Raw genomic sequence first — 13652 nt, forward strand, 5'->3', positions numbered from 1 at the left:
TAAGAGAGTGGTACTTGTTTGGTCTTTTGTAGAGCAAACTTGGCTGGAATAATATTATAGAGCTTTATAAAATATCAAGACTATCTTCAATATTGAGATGTTAAAAATAGTAGTTTTCTGGATATTTGTAGCAGCTTTACATCTCATTCCATTATGGCCATGATAAAATGTTGCTTGGCAGTGTCCTGTGTGTATGTCTTTAAATGTAAATTCATGCCCTCTATTAAGACTCTAACACATCTTTCAAAAAGCAAGATGAAAGCTCTTCTCTTGGGTTGCATGTCCCACTTAACAGAGTAGAATTTAAAGGGAGTTTTGGCTCATCTTATTTAATTTCTAAAAGTTATTGAGGATTTTCTGTGTGCCAGGCACTATGCTGAGTGCCTCCAGGACTTCTTATCTAGTCATCACAACAATCTTATGAGGAAGATTTTATTACTTGCACTCCATTTTACAAGTGAGGAAACACATTTTAGATAAGTAAAACTTGCTCAGGTCACGTAGCTATCAGCTGGGATTTGAACCTAGGACTGTATGTGTCTTTAGGGTCAGTGTATTTGTAACCCCCATGCTGTACAGCCAGAATGGCTATGAGTGGTGCTTCAGCATTTTAGCTTACTTGTTCAGGATTACCTTTAAGGCCCCTGTATCCAATGACTGTACACACACACACACACACACACACACACACACACACTCACACACTCACACTCTAGCCCTTTTCATACATTTCCCTTTCAGAATCAAAAATACCCTTTTTACACCTTCTCCCATGTGCCACAAGCCCTGGTCTTGCTATGTTTTAAGTGGCTCCACATTCTTAGGAAAAGTGTGAGACCATAAACTGTATGGGAATCTTGATGGGCTCTGTGGCAGCTGTGTCCAGCTGTTCTTTGAATCAAGTCTGCTTTGTGTAAGAAGTGTACAAGTTGTATACAAATGATGCAAAATAATTTATCCTTCATAATGACACTAATGGTTAAGTATTTCAGGTAGAAGATTTCTATGTCTAATACTTCAAATTTGAGTGACTTGTGACAGTAGTTCAAGGGATTGAGGGCTTCTGAGGGAAGGACACGGAGACGATTGTTCTGTGTATTGTGTGTGTGTGCTCTCTCCCCGCCACACTTATTGTGTGGAACGATGTCAGCAAACTATGCTGATCTAGAGTTAAGAAGAGAGAAGAAGGAAAAGTATATTGATCCTGATTACTTTAGTGTGTATGTGTGTGTGTGTTATAGTATGTACATCATGCTTAGCTTCCTCAGCATAGATGATTTATAGGAGAAAATTGGCAAACAAGATGTTAGAAAAAATTCATCTCTGTTGTTCATTTGCTCAGTCATATCCAACTGTTTGCAACCCCATGGACTGCAGCACACCAGGCTTCCCTGTCCTTCACTGTCTCCCGAAATTTCCTCAAACTCATGTCCTTTGAGTCAGTGATGCCATCCAATCATCTCATCCTCTGTCGCTTCCTTCTCCTCCTGCCCTCAATCTTTGCCAACATCAGGGTCCTCGCCAAAACCTGAATCTCCTCTCTGAAAGTGCCCCCCTGTACATTACTGCAGACACTATGCTATTATGTATGTCAGCACCACTGAATTTTATACTTAGAGGAATTGATTTTCTAGCAAACAACAAGCCCCTGGAAGCTCAGCACTTCTAAATACTCAGCATTGAGTTGCCAGAAGTCCTTTTCACACAAATGCTTCATGAAGGTGTAGCCACAATGGTCAAAGTTGTCTTACTGGGAGATGGGTGTATCCCATTTTCCCTAATGATGCAGAAGGTAATGAAAAACGACTTTGTGTTTTTGTCTTCAAACAGCAAACTTGAGCCTGCTGCTACTGCTAAGTCACTTCAGTCGTGTCCGACTCTGTGCGACCCCATAGACGGCAGCCCACCAGGCTCCGCCATCCTTGGGATTCTCCAGGCAAGAACACTGGAGTGGGTTGCCATTTCCTTCTCCAATGCATGAAAGTGAAAAGTGAAAGTGAAGTCGCTCAGTCGTGTCTAACTCTTAGCGATCCCATGGACTACAGCCCACCAGGCTCCTCCGTCCATGGGATTTTCCAGGAAAGAGTACTGGAGTGGGGTGCCATTGCCTTCTCCGAACTTGAGCCTAGCAAGTGACAAAAAGTTGTTGCTCTTTTTATATCCTTTGAGAATGACTTCTGCACCTAGACAACCAATCACAGGCTGAAGACCCCTCACTACAGAGGAAAAGGAAAATTCTAATTAGCTGTAGAGAAAGGGACATCACCACATTCTAGAGAGTCTAGGTTTGCAAGAATCCCTCCAAGGACAAAGTGTTGCAGTATTTTTTTCAGTCTGTTATGATTTGACACGAATACTCCTCTAAGGGCTATTTATTATGAGCCATGTGTGTCATAGGTATAAATCAGTCTTCAAAGTCAGATCGGTTAGGAAAATTCACAATTAAAAAATTCTTTTTGGATAGCTTAATTTTCAGCAGAGGACCTTCCCCATTTCCACCAGGCTGTAGAGAAATTTGACCTTTGTCAGTTTTAGAGTTCTTCCAACTCCAAGTTCATGGCAAGCTGGAGATGGCAGTGATTTCTGCTGAGATGCCTCTTACCTCAGTGTGCACTTCCTCTTCAGGTCTGGCAGCTCTGTGACTTTCTGGTTATGCCTGGCTCATGGAAATTACTTTGTATTTTGAGTCTAGGCACCCAGTGCCTACCATCTTCTCTCCAGAGGTCATGGCTTACATTGGCCCTCCTGGACTGCATGTAGCTGAGTGAGCTCATATGTGCACTAGCATATGCAAACAAAACCTTTTTCTATCTTTACTAAGAATTTGGGGCCAGAGGTCTAGCAAGAAGCCATGAAAGGAAAGTTCCAGGCTGGGGTCTATATTAGTCTGTGCAGAATGCTATAACAGAATACAGTGGATTAAGTAGCTTACACCACAAATATCAGTTTCTCACAGTTCTGGGAAGTCCATGATCAAGATCCTGGCAGATTTGGTTGCTGGTGAAAGCCCTCTTCTGGGTTTACAGACAACCACCCTCTTGCTTTGTCCTTACGTGGTGGAGGGAGCAAGATCTCAGTGTGAATTGATTCTCTGCCATCTTATGAGGGCACTAATTCCATCAAGAGGACTCCACCCTCATGACCTCATCTAAATCTAATTACCTCCTGAGGGCCCCACTTCCAAATGCTGTGGGGGTTAGAGCTTCAACATGTAAATTTTGGGGGCACACAAACATTTAGTCCAGAATAGGGCCCCTTTTCAGATCGTCTTGAAGAACTTGCAGATGTGTTCATCGGAGAAATGGAAGAACCTAGAAAGGGAAGCCTCTTTCTTTAGTGTGTAGATACTTTTAAAAAATATCAGGTCCATACTGTATAGCACAGGAAACTATATTCAACATCTTGTAGTAACCTAAAATGGAAAAGAATCTGAAAGAGAATATATGTGTGTATATATATCTATATATATGTATATACACATGTATATATATACATACATATATATGTGTGTATATATACATATATATATATATATATATATATTCTTTCAGATATATACCCCCCCACACATATATGTTCTTTCAGATTCTTTTCCATTTTAGGTTATTACAATCTGATGGGCTACAGTTCATGGGGTTGAAAAGAGTTGAATACAACTGAGTGACTGAACACACACGCACTCAAACATGCAACTGAACTACTTTGCTGTACACCTGAAACTAACACAATATTGTCAATCAACTAACTTCAATTACAAAAAAACAAAAATTGTATAAATCTCACCCCCTGCCATTCTCAGGAAAAAAATCAGGTCCAGAACAAGGGAAGCACAGGTGATTCTTTCTATCATAATGTGGAACATCTCTGCACATTCAGTCCAATAGGATACACGCCCAGTGCTAACAAACACATTTGACCACGTTTTATTTATTTAGGCCAGGTGGAGGAATTCCCCTGTGGTTAAAGCCTCTGCAGGAACCACCACCGCTAAAGCTCTGACTTTTATTCAACTCAGAACCTGAATCATTAGCAACTAAATGACTAGTTCCACTTTGCTCAAGGATAGTGAGGGCACCCTGTGTGTGAGGGGAACTATTTGCCTTTTATGTTTTGGACGTGGCAAAGAAAGAGAAGGCAAACAGAATGGTATTTTCATATTAAAAGAGTTTGGAAGGTTATATCCAGCCACAGTGGTAACTAATGAACATTCCCATGTATGTGACCCCTACTGTGTGCTTCTGAAAAAGAAGTGTTACCTCTCCTTTTTCACTCTGTATTCAAGGTTGCCAAGACTTTTGGGGGAAATATTTTGTGCAACTTTTAATTTGATTTTCAGTTGGATTGCCCAAATTCTGAAGCTGAGCAGTTCCTTCTGGACAATGACTGAATATAATGTAGACTGTATATTGGGGAACTGGGCCCTTTTGTTCCTAGGTCATAGTTAAGGGAAATAAGTCTGCCTCAGCTGGATGAGAATGTCATATTCAAAAGGAGAGCTCTCCCTTGGGGACCCCTCCCCTGTTCCTGTCTTTGTGAATGCTCGTTATGTTTCCGTTTGCTTACTGGCTCCATGTAGGATATTGGTGGGCAAGGGAAAGCAAAGGGACAAGGGAAGAGAGAGAATTTTTGCCCCAAGAATCATATAAATTAGTTGGACAATGTATACACATGAAAATGTTTGGTAACAATTCTGGTTGCTTGTGATTAAAAGCCAGGATGAATTGGAAGAGAGTAAGTTTCTGTTATTTAGTCACTAAATCATGTCCAACTCTGTGACCCCACAGACTGTAGCCCGCCAGGCTCCTCTGTCCGTGGGATTCTTCAGGCAAGAATACTGGAGTGGGTTGCCATTCCCTTCTCCAGGGAATCTTCCCGACCGAGGGATCAAACCTGTGTCTCCTGCATTGGCAGGTGGATTTTTTTACCACTGAGCCACCAGGGAAGCCCATGTTTTTGTTGGATATGGTTCATCAGGTGGTAGGCCTAGGGTGGGGCCTGCTGACTTGGATTTCTAAGTTCCCAGCTGGTGCTGATGCTACTGACCTGAAGACCATGATGCTAACTGCTCCTCTCAGAGGTCAGGGAAAAGAGAGGTGACACAAAGGTGTGATTGATGTGTACTGAGATGGTCCATCCCCCCAAGTACTGCAGTTACCACACTTCTCTTTTCTGGCCTCATTTTAAGAGGACAGCTTGTAGCACTCTGAAATATCCACTTTTGATATCATAAGCAGGGAGCCTGCTTTTTCCTATAATTAGGGAATTCTCCACAAGGAGAGGAAATTTATGCCATATTCTTGGCAAAAGTAGAAGGAGAGAAACAGTATTCTTGGTTTTGTTTAGCTGTTATTATTCTTTTACTTTCTCTTACTTTCAGCATTCACCCCTACATTCCCAAAAGTACATTAAGAATTTTTTTCTGCAGCCAAATGCAAATAGGAAACACATGTTGTTGGATTCACACCCAATTAAGTTAAAATTAGGAAAATGGAGAGGAGAAAAAAAATTAAAAATGATGTAGGGTGAAGAGTTCAGAAAACAAGCTTCCTTGGAAAGGCTTATTTGGTACTTCTTGAGAACACTTGCTGATTGACTATATACATTTCTGAAGGAGAAATGCAATAACAGCCTCTGGAAGGGGGTTTGCCATAATGTTTTACTAGCAGCAAAGTGGAGGTTTCATTGCTATTAAGTTAGCAGTTGAAATGATTCTGCTCCCAAATATGTATTCCTACTACTTTGTATTAGTTGGGAAAGAGCATTCTGCAGTTTCTTTTCTTTCTTTTTTTTTACAGTAAGGAATCTTAAATGTACTTGATTTGTTACTTAGATATATCCGAAGTTTCTATTAAATACCAGTACAGAGAGATAAAAAGTTTTCCTACAGTATCTCTGTCCTCTGCTGGAACCAGTTCTTAATCTGATAGCAGTTTAAGGTTGATCTAATGAAATTGATTCTGGGCATTGTTGATATTGAGCCAGAAAACGTTACCACAGGTCCTTGTATGGTCAGGCCCCTCAAGATGGTTGCTCTCTTGTTCTCTGTACATTCCCCTGCTTGACCAGTGCCTGCTTCACTGATACCCTGATACATGACTGACCTTCCTATGGACTTGCCCCAGACCTCAGCGAATGAGCATTCTTATCAAAGGGACAGTGAGAGGCATGCCCCTCTGCTGCTTATTCTGGTGACTCATGAGCCCACCTGACATCAATTCCCCTATAACTATAACTGGTAATCTCCCCTTCCTGCTCCGGGAGCCAAGATGGCTGCCATATCCTGCGTGCTGTTAGCTGTACGCGGTGGTGTGTTGCACCAGGACCTGCGTCAGACATGTAAGCTCCCCCATCCATATTCAACCATTAATGTCTCTGTTGAGGATCCTGGGCTCATTCTTCAGTCTTGAAGCTGGGCAAGCACAGCCTTGTAGGTCTGCGGAGTGCAGCCCGACAGCCCTCCTCCCCTCCAACCCAGTTTGCAGCTTTATCCCTTTCCTCCGTTATCTTCCAGTGATACCCATTCAACTCCCTAGATATAGTGATACTAGGATTTGGGGATATAGTGAAACTTGGTGTATATTTCATAGGACAGTAGTTCTTTGTTTTTATTTATGGTAATTTTTCAAATGTTTGCTAGCATGTGATTCTTAATATAGAGAGTAGCTTGTTGGGCTTTTTTTCTACTTTCTCAGCCATTTAAAAAATACCACTCTCTCTAAGGCAGTGTTTTTCTTTATCTTGAAGCATACCAATGCATACATCTAATTAGGCACTAAGGAGGACTGTGCTATTTTTTTGCAAATATTTTAACTACAGGATTGAGCAGTAATCTTTTGGATATGAAGATGTGTGTTACATTATTACTTCTGTTCTGTTTTTCCTTTAAGAAGATTGAGGACCTGGTTCCAAGAGAGGGTCACATTTCTTTTAAATGTTTCCTTCCAATTTTTTTTTTCATGAGAATGAATTATTACTGTCAATTTCTAGAAACCAAGTTATCAATTTTTTCTTAATTTGACAAGAGCACGGGAACAGAAGGTTAGGGGAGGACAGTTGAGCCAGATTTGTACCTGATTCTGTTCTTGACCTGTGTCTTTTCAGGATAATTTTAAGACCTTCCTTCCCTTCTTTTTTAAGATAGAAGAATCCTCCAATGTCATATGACTCATTCACCTCCAGTTTTCATTCTCTTAACAGCAGAATTTTAGTGATTTCAGAGTCTAGTTCCATTTTGAACTATTCTCTTAAGTGGCTTTTTTTGTTGTTTTGTTTTTAACGTCTTCCTTTTTCAGAGGTCTTCAGTGTTTTCATGCCATGGTACATATCCAATAGTCTCACTCTCTTGTAATTTTTGTCTTATTGCCCAAGATGCTTCTTGAACCAGTCAAGTAAATAGTATACTTTTGATATCATTAATCTTTGAGCAGAGGGAAGAAGAAATATAATCTGTCTCATGTACATGGTTGAATAGCACTTGAAAAAAATTTTTTTTAATAGTTAAAAACATGTTTTAATGCCATTCTCCCAAATCATCCCCCACCCTCCCTCTCCCACAGAGTCCAAAAGACTGTTCTATACATCTGTGTCTCTTTTGCTGTCTCTCATACAGGGTTGTCATTACCATCTTTCTAAATTCCATATATATGCGTTAGTATACTGTATTAGTGTTTTTCTTTCTGGCTTACTTCTTACTTAATAGGCTCCAGTTTCATCCACCTCATTAGAACTGATTCAAATGTATTCTTTTTAATGGCTGAGTAATACTTCATTGTGTATATGTACCGCAGCTTTCTTATCCATTCATCTGCTGATGGACATCTAGGTTGCTTCCATGTCCTGGCTATTATAAACAGTGCTGCGATGAATATTGGGGTACACGTATCTCTTTCAATTCTGGTTTCCTCGGTGTGTATGCCCAGCAGTGGGATTGCTGGGTCGTATGGCAGTTCTATTTCCAGTTTTTTAAGGAATCTCAACACAGTTCTCCATAGTGACTGTACTAGTTTGCATTCCCACCAACAGTGTAATTTAATTTTAATTCCCCAAGATAGATAAGTAATGCTTTTGCTTCTAAATTGATGTATTTCCTCTATGATTATTTTTAAGAGTGGACATCATTCTAAAGGACCAGGAATATCTTATTTCTGGATTCTCTGGAACCTTTCCCAGTCTACCACATCTGGCCGAGAGTAAGTACTTAGTTGAAGTTTGAATGAATGAATGAACAAAGGAACATGGAAAGCTTTGACAAAAAGTATGCATATTTTAGTCATGGGTTCAAGATGATTACTAAACTGTAATATAAGAAAGGGTAGAACTTTTGGCTTGCTTAAGGATGTAAAAATATTTTTATTAGACTTTGTTTTTTAGGGCAGTTTCATATTTACAGCAAAATTAAGTAGAAAGTACAGAGATTTTCCATACACTCCCTGTCTCTACACATGCATGGCTCTGTGGTCATCAACATCGCCCACCAGAGTGATATATTTGTTACAATTAATGAACCTACAGTGATGCATCATCACTCAGAGTCCATAGTTTGCACTAGGGTTTACTCCTCAGTGTTGTATATTCTGTGGGTTTGGACAAATGTGTAATGTGTAATGACATACATCCACCATGGTAATATTGTACAAAGGAGTTTCATGTCCTAAAACCCCTCTGTGCTCTGCCTGTTCATCCCTCCCCCTCCCCTCACCCTTGACAATCACTGATCTTTGTGTTGTCTTCAGAGTTTCACCTTTTCCAGAATGTCATATGGTTGGAATCTTTTTCAGATTGGCTTCTTCCACTTAGTAATGTACATTGAAGGTTCCTCCATGTCTTTTCATGGCTTGGTAGCTCTTCTGTTTTTAGTGCTGAATACTATTCCATTGTCTGGATGTACTATAGCTTATTTATTTAACTACTGAAGGACATCTTGGTTGCTTCCAAGTTTTGGTGATTATGAATAAAGCTACTCTAGCTGTCCATATGCACATTTTTGTCTGGATATAATTCTCATCTCCTTTGGATAAATACAAAGTGGCACGATTGTTGGACTGTGTGGTAAAAGTATATTTAGTTCTGTAAGACGTTGCCTGTCTTTCAAAATGACTATATGATTTTGCATTCCCACCAGCAGTGAATGAGAATTCTGTTGTTTGACAGCCTCACCAGTATTTCTCTGGTGTTATTGTCCCAGATATGGCTATTCAAATTGGTATGTAGCAGTATCTTGTTTTTAAATTTGCATTTCCCTGAGGACATATGAATGGAGCATGTTTTATATACTTATTTGCCATCTATATATCTTCTTTGTGAGGTGTCTATTAAGGTCTTTAGCCCATTTTTAGTCAGATTGTCTGTTTTCTTATTGTTTAATTTTAAGAGTTCTTTGTATATTTTTAGTAAAGTCTTTTATCAGATATATCTTTTTGCTTTTCTCCTAGTCTGTGGCTTGTGTTTTCATTCCCTTGAGCTTACTTTATCTTAATTTGATTAATTTTTGAACACATGGTATTGTCACTTTGTATAAAATATTTGTATTAGTTTCTTAGGGTTGCCACACACAGTAACACAGACTGTAGGGTGGCTTTAAATGACAGAAATTTCTCTGAGTCCTGAAAGCTACTAGTCTGAAGTCAAGATGTTGGCAGGACCCTGGTCTCTAGAAGCTCTAGTAAAGAATTTTTCCTTTTGCCTTCTAGCTTCTGCTGGTTGAGCAGTATTCTTGGTGTTCCCTGGCTTGCAACTGTATCACCACAGTCTCTGCCTTTGTCATCACATGGGGTTCTCCCTGTGCACCACTGTGTCTGTATCCAATTTTCTCTCCTTATAAGGACATCAGTCATTGGATCAGGGCCCACCTCAATGCACTGTGACCTCATGTTCACAGATATCAGGGGTATTAACACTTGAACAGATCTCTTTTAGGGGACCACAGTTCTATCCATACAGATATAAAAGTGTATATATGAAAAGTTTATATCTCTTGCTATCCCCAGGTCATTCAGTTGCCCTCTTCAGAGGTTACCAATGTTATTTTAGTTTATTTTAAATAGCTGCAATTTGTCTAAAAATGATAATGGGGGAAAAGTCTCATTTTCTCCTTGAAGAGTCAGTCTTTTTCTCATGTGTTTCATTCATCAAAACTTCCTGATTTTAGTCATCACATTTATCCCATGTCCTCGGCTGGGTTCAGCAATGGGAAGAAAAGATGAAATGTTCAAGTACAAACTAAATATAGTGAACCTATATTAATCGTGGCGTGAAACATATTCTATATCCATGTGACTCCCTCATTAAGTGTTAGACACGGTATGGGTAGCACTTAATCACTCACTTGCTGGCACAAAGTAGGTTGTTGCTAGTTTTTAAATACTAGTAACATTAAATCCTACAGCATTTGGTTATGGGGTTTCTTATTTATATGTGTGTCATTAAATGGTTTTGAAATGAATTTGTTGCTATTATGTAGTAAAATGAAGCTGTTAAAGTACAGCTCTATTAGGTGAAATTGATGAAGGATAGTTCTGTTCACTCATACATAATAAAATATGTGTTAAGATCCTATACCTTCTAAAATAGAAATTATATATACTAAAACTGCATAATGCTGCATCAGTTCAGTTCAGTTCAGTTCAGTTGCTCAGTCGTGTCGGACTCTTTGTGACCCCATGAACCGCAGCACACCAGGCCTCCCTGTCCAACACTAACTCCTGGAGTCCACCCAAACCCATGTCCATTGAGTTGGTGATGCCATCCAACCATCTCATCCTCTGTCGTCCCCTTCTCCTCCTGCCCTCAATCTTTCCCAGCATCAGGGTCTTTTCAAATGAGTCAGCCCTTTGCATCAGGTGGCCAATGTATTGGAGTTTCAGCTTCAACATCAGTCCTTCCAATGAACACCGAGAACTGATCTCCTTTAGCATATTTAATGATCTGCAGAGTTCTGCAGTAAGCAATCAACATGTCTAACTTTGTTTAGCCTACGGTTGCTCATAAAGTTATTTAAAAAAATATTACACCTCTCATTGCTTTTATTTTCCAGAATATGTTTGGAGAAATAAAGGTTTAAAAGCAGAAGGTAGAGTTAAAATATTGAGTCAGAAGCCGGGCACTGAGTTAGGACAGAAAGGTAGAACTTTTCTCCCGCCTGTCCTAATAGGAGGAGACTGTGTTCTTTTTATTGCCATAGGAACCACTGCATTGCTGTCTGAGAGGTTGTGAGAGGACAGAGGATAGGAGAAAGGGTTTGGAGATTAGACAGGTCTAGTGTGAATCCCAACACTGCCATGTACTAGTTACTTGAAAAGTGAAAGTCATTCAGTTACGTCCAACTCTTTGTGACCAGGTGGACTGTAGCCTGCCAGGTTCCTCTGTCCGTGGCATTCTCCAGACAAGAATACTGGAGTGGGTAGACATTCCTTTCTCCAGGGGATCTTCCCAACCCAGGGATTGAACTTGGGTCTCCTGCATTGCAGGCAGATTCTTTACCATCTGAGCGACTATGGAAGTTGCTGCTACTACTTATGGCTACATTTTTCTTTATCTATATAGGGGGAAGACATAGTTCCTATCCCTAAAGAATTTATCATCTAATGGGAAGATGAGATTAGAAGAACTGTGGTCATGAAACAAGAATAAGATTATTGCTTTAAGAGATAGACACAGTAGTTGGAGGGGGTGGTCTGTTTTATTTTTATTTTTAGATTTCTAGTTATTTATTCTTTTGGCTGCGTGACGTGAGAAATTTCCCTGACCAGGATTGAATCCATGCCACCTGCATTGGAAACTTGGAGTCTTAACCACTGGACTGCCAGGGAAGTCCCGGGGTGTATTTTAAAGGAGGCAGAAGCCAACCAATTGTGGACGATCTGGAAAAGCTTCATGGAGAAGCTGGCATTTAGGTAGACAGGTCTATATGAGTTAGTAAAGTAAGACTGACATTTGGAGACATAATAGAGGGGAGTACATTTGGGGCAGAGCAAAAAGCAAGAGCAAAGTTTGGGTGACGGGAAAGAAAAGACATTTAAGGAGTAGCAGGTGGCTTTATTTCTCCAGAGACATTATCAGTTAAGCAGTCATTTTGCTCTATGGCCTGTGTGCTGTAGGACCTCGGTGGTATAGATTGTTTTAGCAGGACTGTTGGTGGCTTTTGAGTAGACTCATGCATTTAATACTTTCTGTGGCACCATTACCAAGTAAATAACCTTGTACTTGAAGAAAATTTAGTTTTCAGTTAATGCTCTTAAAAGTTTGGTCACTCTACTAAAGTACCCATACTCATAATAGGGTTTATTGTTAACCTTGGAAAATTTACTGTGCTGATATGCCAAGTCCCGTGGAGGGACACCCTCCTGAAACACCCTCTTCCAACAACACAAGAGAAGACTCTATACATGGACATCACCAGATGGTCAACACTGAAATCAGATTGATTATATTTCTTTGCAACCAAAGATGGAGAAGCTCTATACAGTCAGCAAAAACAAGACCAGGAGCTGACTGTGGCTCAGACCATGAACTCCTTATTGCCAAATTCAGACTTAAATTGAAGAAAGTAGGGAAAACCACTAGACCATTCAGGTATGACCTAAATCAAATCCCTTATGATTATACAGTGGATGTGAGAAATAGATTTAAGGGCCTAGATCTGATAGATAGAGTGCCTGATGAACTATGGAATGAGGTTCGTGACATTGTCCAGGAAACAGGGATCAAGACCATCCCCATGGAAAAGAAATGCAAGAAAGCAAAATGGCTGTCTGGGGAGGCCTTACAAATAGCTGTGAAAAGAAGAGAAGTGAAAAGCAAAGGAGAAAAGGAAAGATATAAACATCTGAATGCAGAGTTCCAAAGAATAGCAAGGAGAGATAAGAAAGCCTTCTTCAGCGATCAATGCAAAGAAATAGAGGAAAACACAGAATGGGAAAGACTAGAGATCTCTTTAAGAAAATCAGAGATACCAAAGGAATATTTCATGAAAAGATGGGCTCGATAAAGGACAGAAATGGTATGGACCTAACAGAAGCAGAAGATATTAAGAAGAGATGGCAAGAATACACAGAAGAACTGTACAAAAAAGATCTTCACGACCCAGATAATCACGATGGTGTGATCACTTGCCTAGAGCCAGACATCCTGGAATGTGAAGTCAAGTGGGCCTTAGAAAGCATCACTACGAACAAAGCTAGTGGAGGTGATGGAATTCCAGTTGAGCTATTCCAAATCCTGAAAGATGATGCTGTGAAAGTGCTGCACTCAATATGCCAGCAAATTTGGAAAACTCAGCAGTGGCCACAGGACTGGAAAAGGTCAGTTTTCATTCTAGTAACAAAGAAAGGCAATGCCAAAGAATGCTCAAACTACTGCACAATTGCACTCATCTCTCACACTAGTAAAGTAATGCTCAAAATTCTCCAAGCCAGGCTTCAGCAATATGTGAACCGTGAACTTCCTAATGTTCAAGCTGGTTTCAGAAAAGGCAGAGGAACCAGAGATCAAATTGCCAACATCTGCTGGATCATGGAAAAAGCAAGAGAGTTCCAGAAAAGCATCTATTTCTGCTTTATTGACTATACCAAAGCCTTTGACTGTGTGGATCACAATAAACTGTGGGAAATTCTGAAAGAGATGGGAATACCAGACCACCTGATCTGCCTCTTGAG

The 13652-nt window shown here is 40.1% G+C and overlaps 1 protein-coding gene across 7 annotated transcripts in view; it reads left to right on the forward strand.

Annotated features, from left to right (window-relative positions):
* The window catches only part of PPM1L (protein phosphatase, Mg2+/Mn2+ dependent 1L), a 331904-nt gene that overhangs the window by 142932 nt on the left and 175320 nt on the right, over positions 1–13652 (forward strand). Inside the window, exons 1-2 of one of the 7 annotated variants that reach the window (XM_086392704.1) lie at positions 6208–6336; positions 8107–8189. The exons of 5 other annotated variants lie outside the window; for them this stretch is intronic. The gene's annotated coding sequence lies outside the window, so the exon portion shown is untranslated. Of the gene's footprint in view, positions 1–6207; positions 6337–8106; positions 8190–13652 lie in introns of those variants that run through there. One more of the 7 variants, XM_086392714.1, reaches the window with a different exon arrangement.

Source organism: Bos grunniens, chromosome 1 (genome assembly GCF_055505025.1).
Source record: "Bos grunniens cultivar Pamir isolate PY7600 chromosome 1, Bosgru_T2T1.0, whole genome shotgun sequence".
Taxonomy (NCBI): Eukaryota; Metazoa; Chordata; class Mammalia; order Artiodactyla; family Bovidae; genus Bos; species Bos grunniens.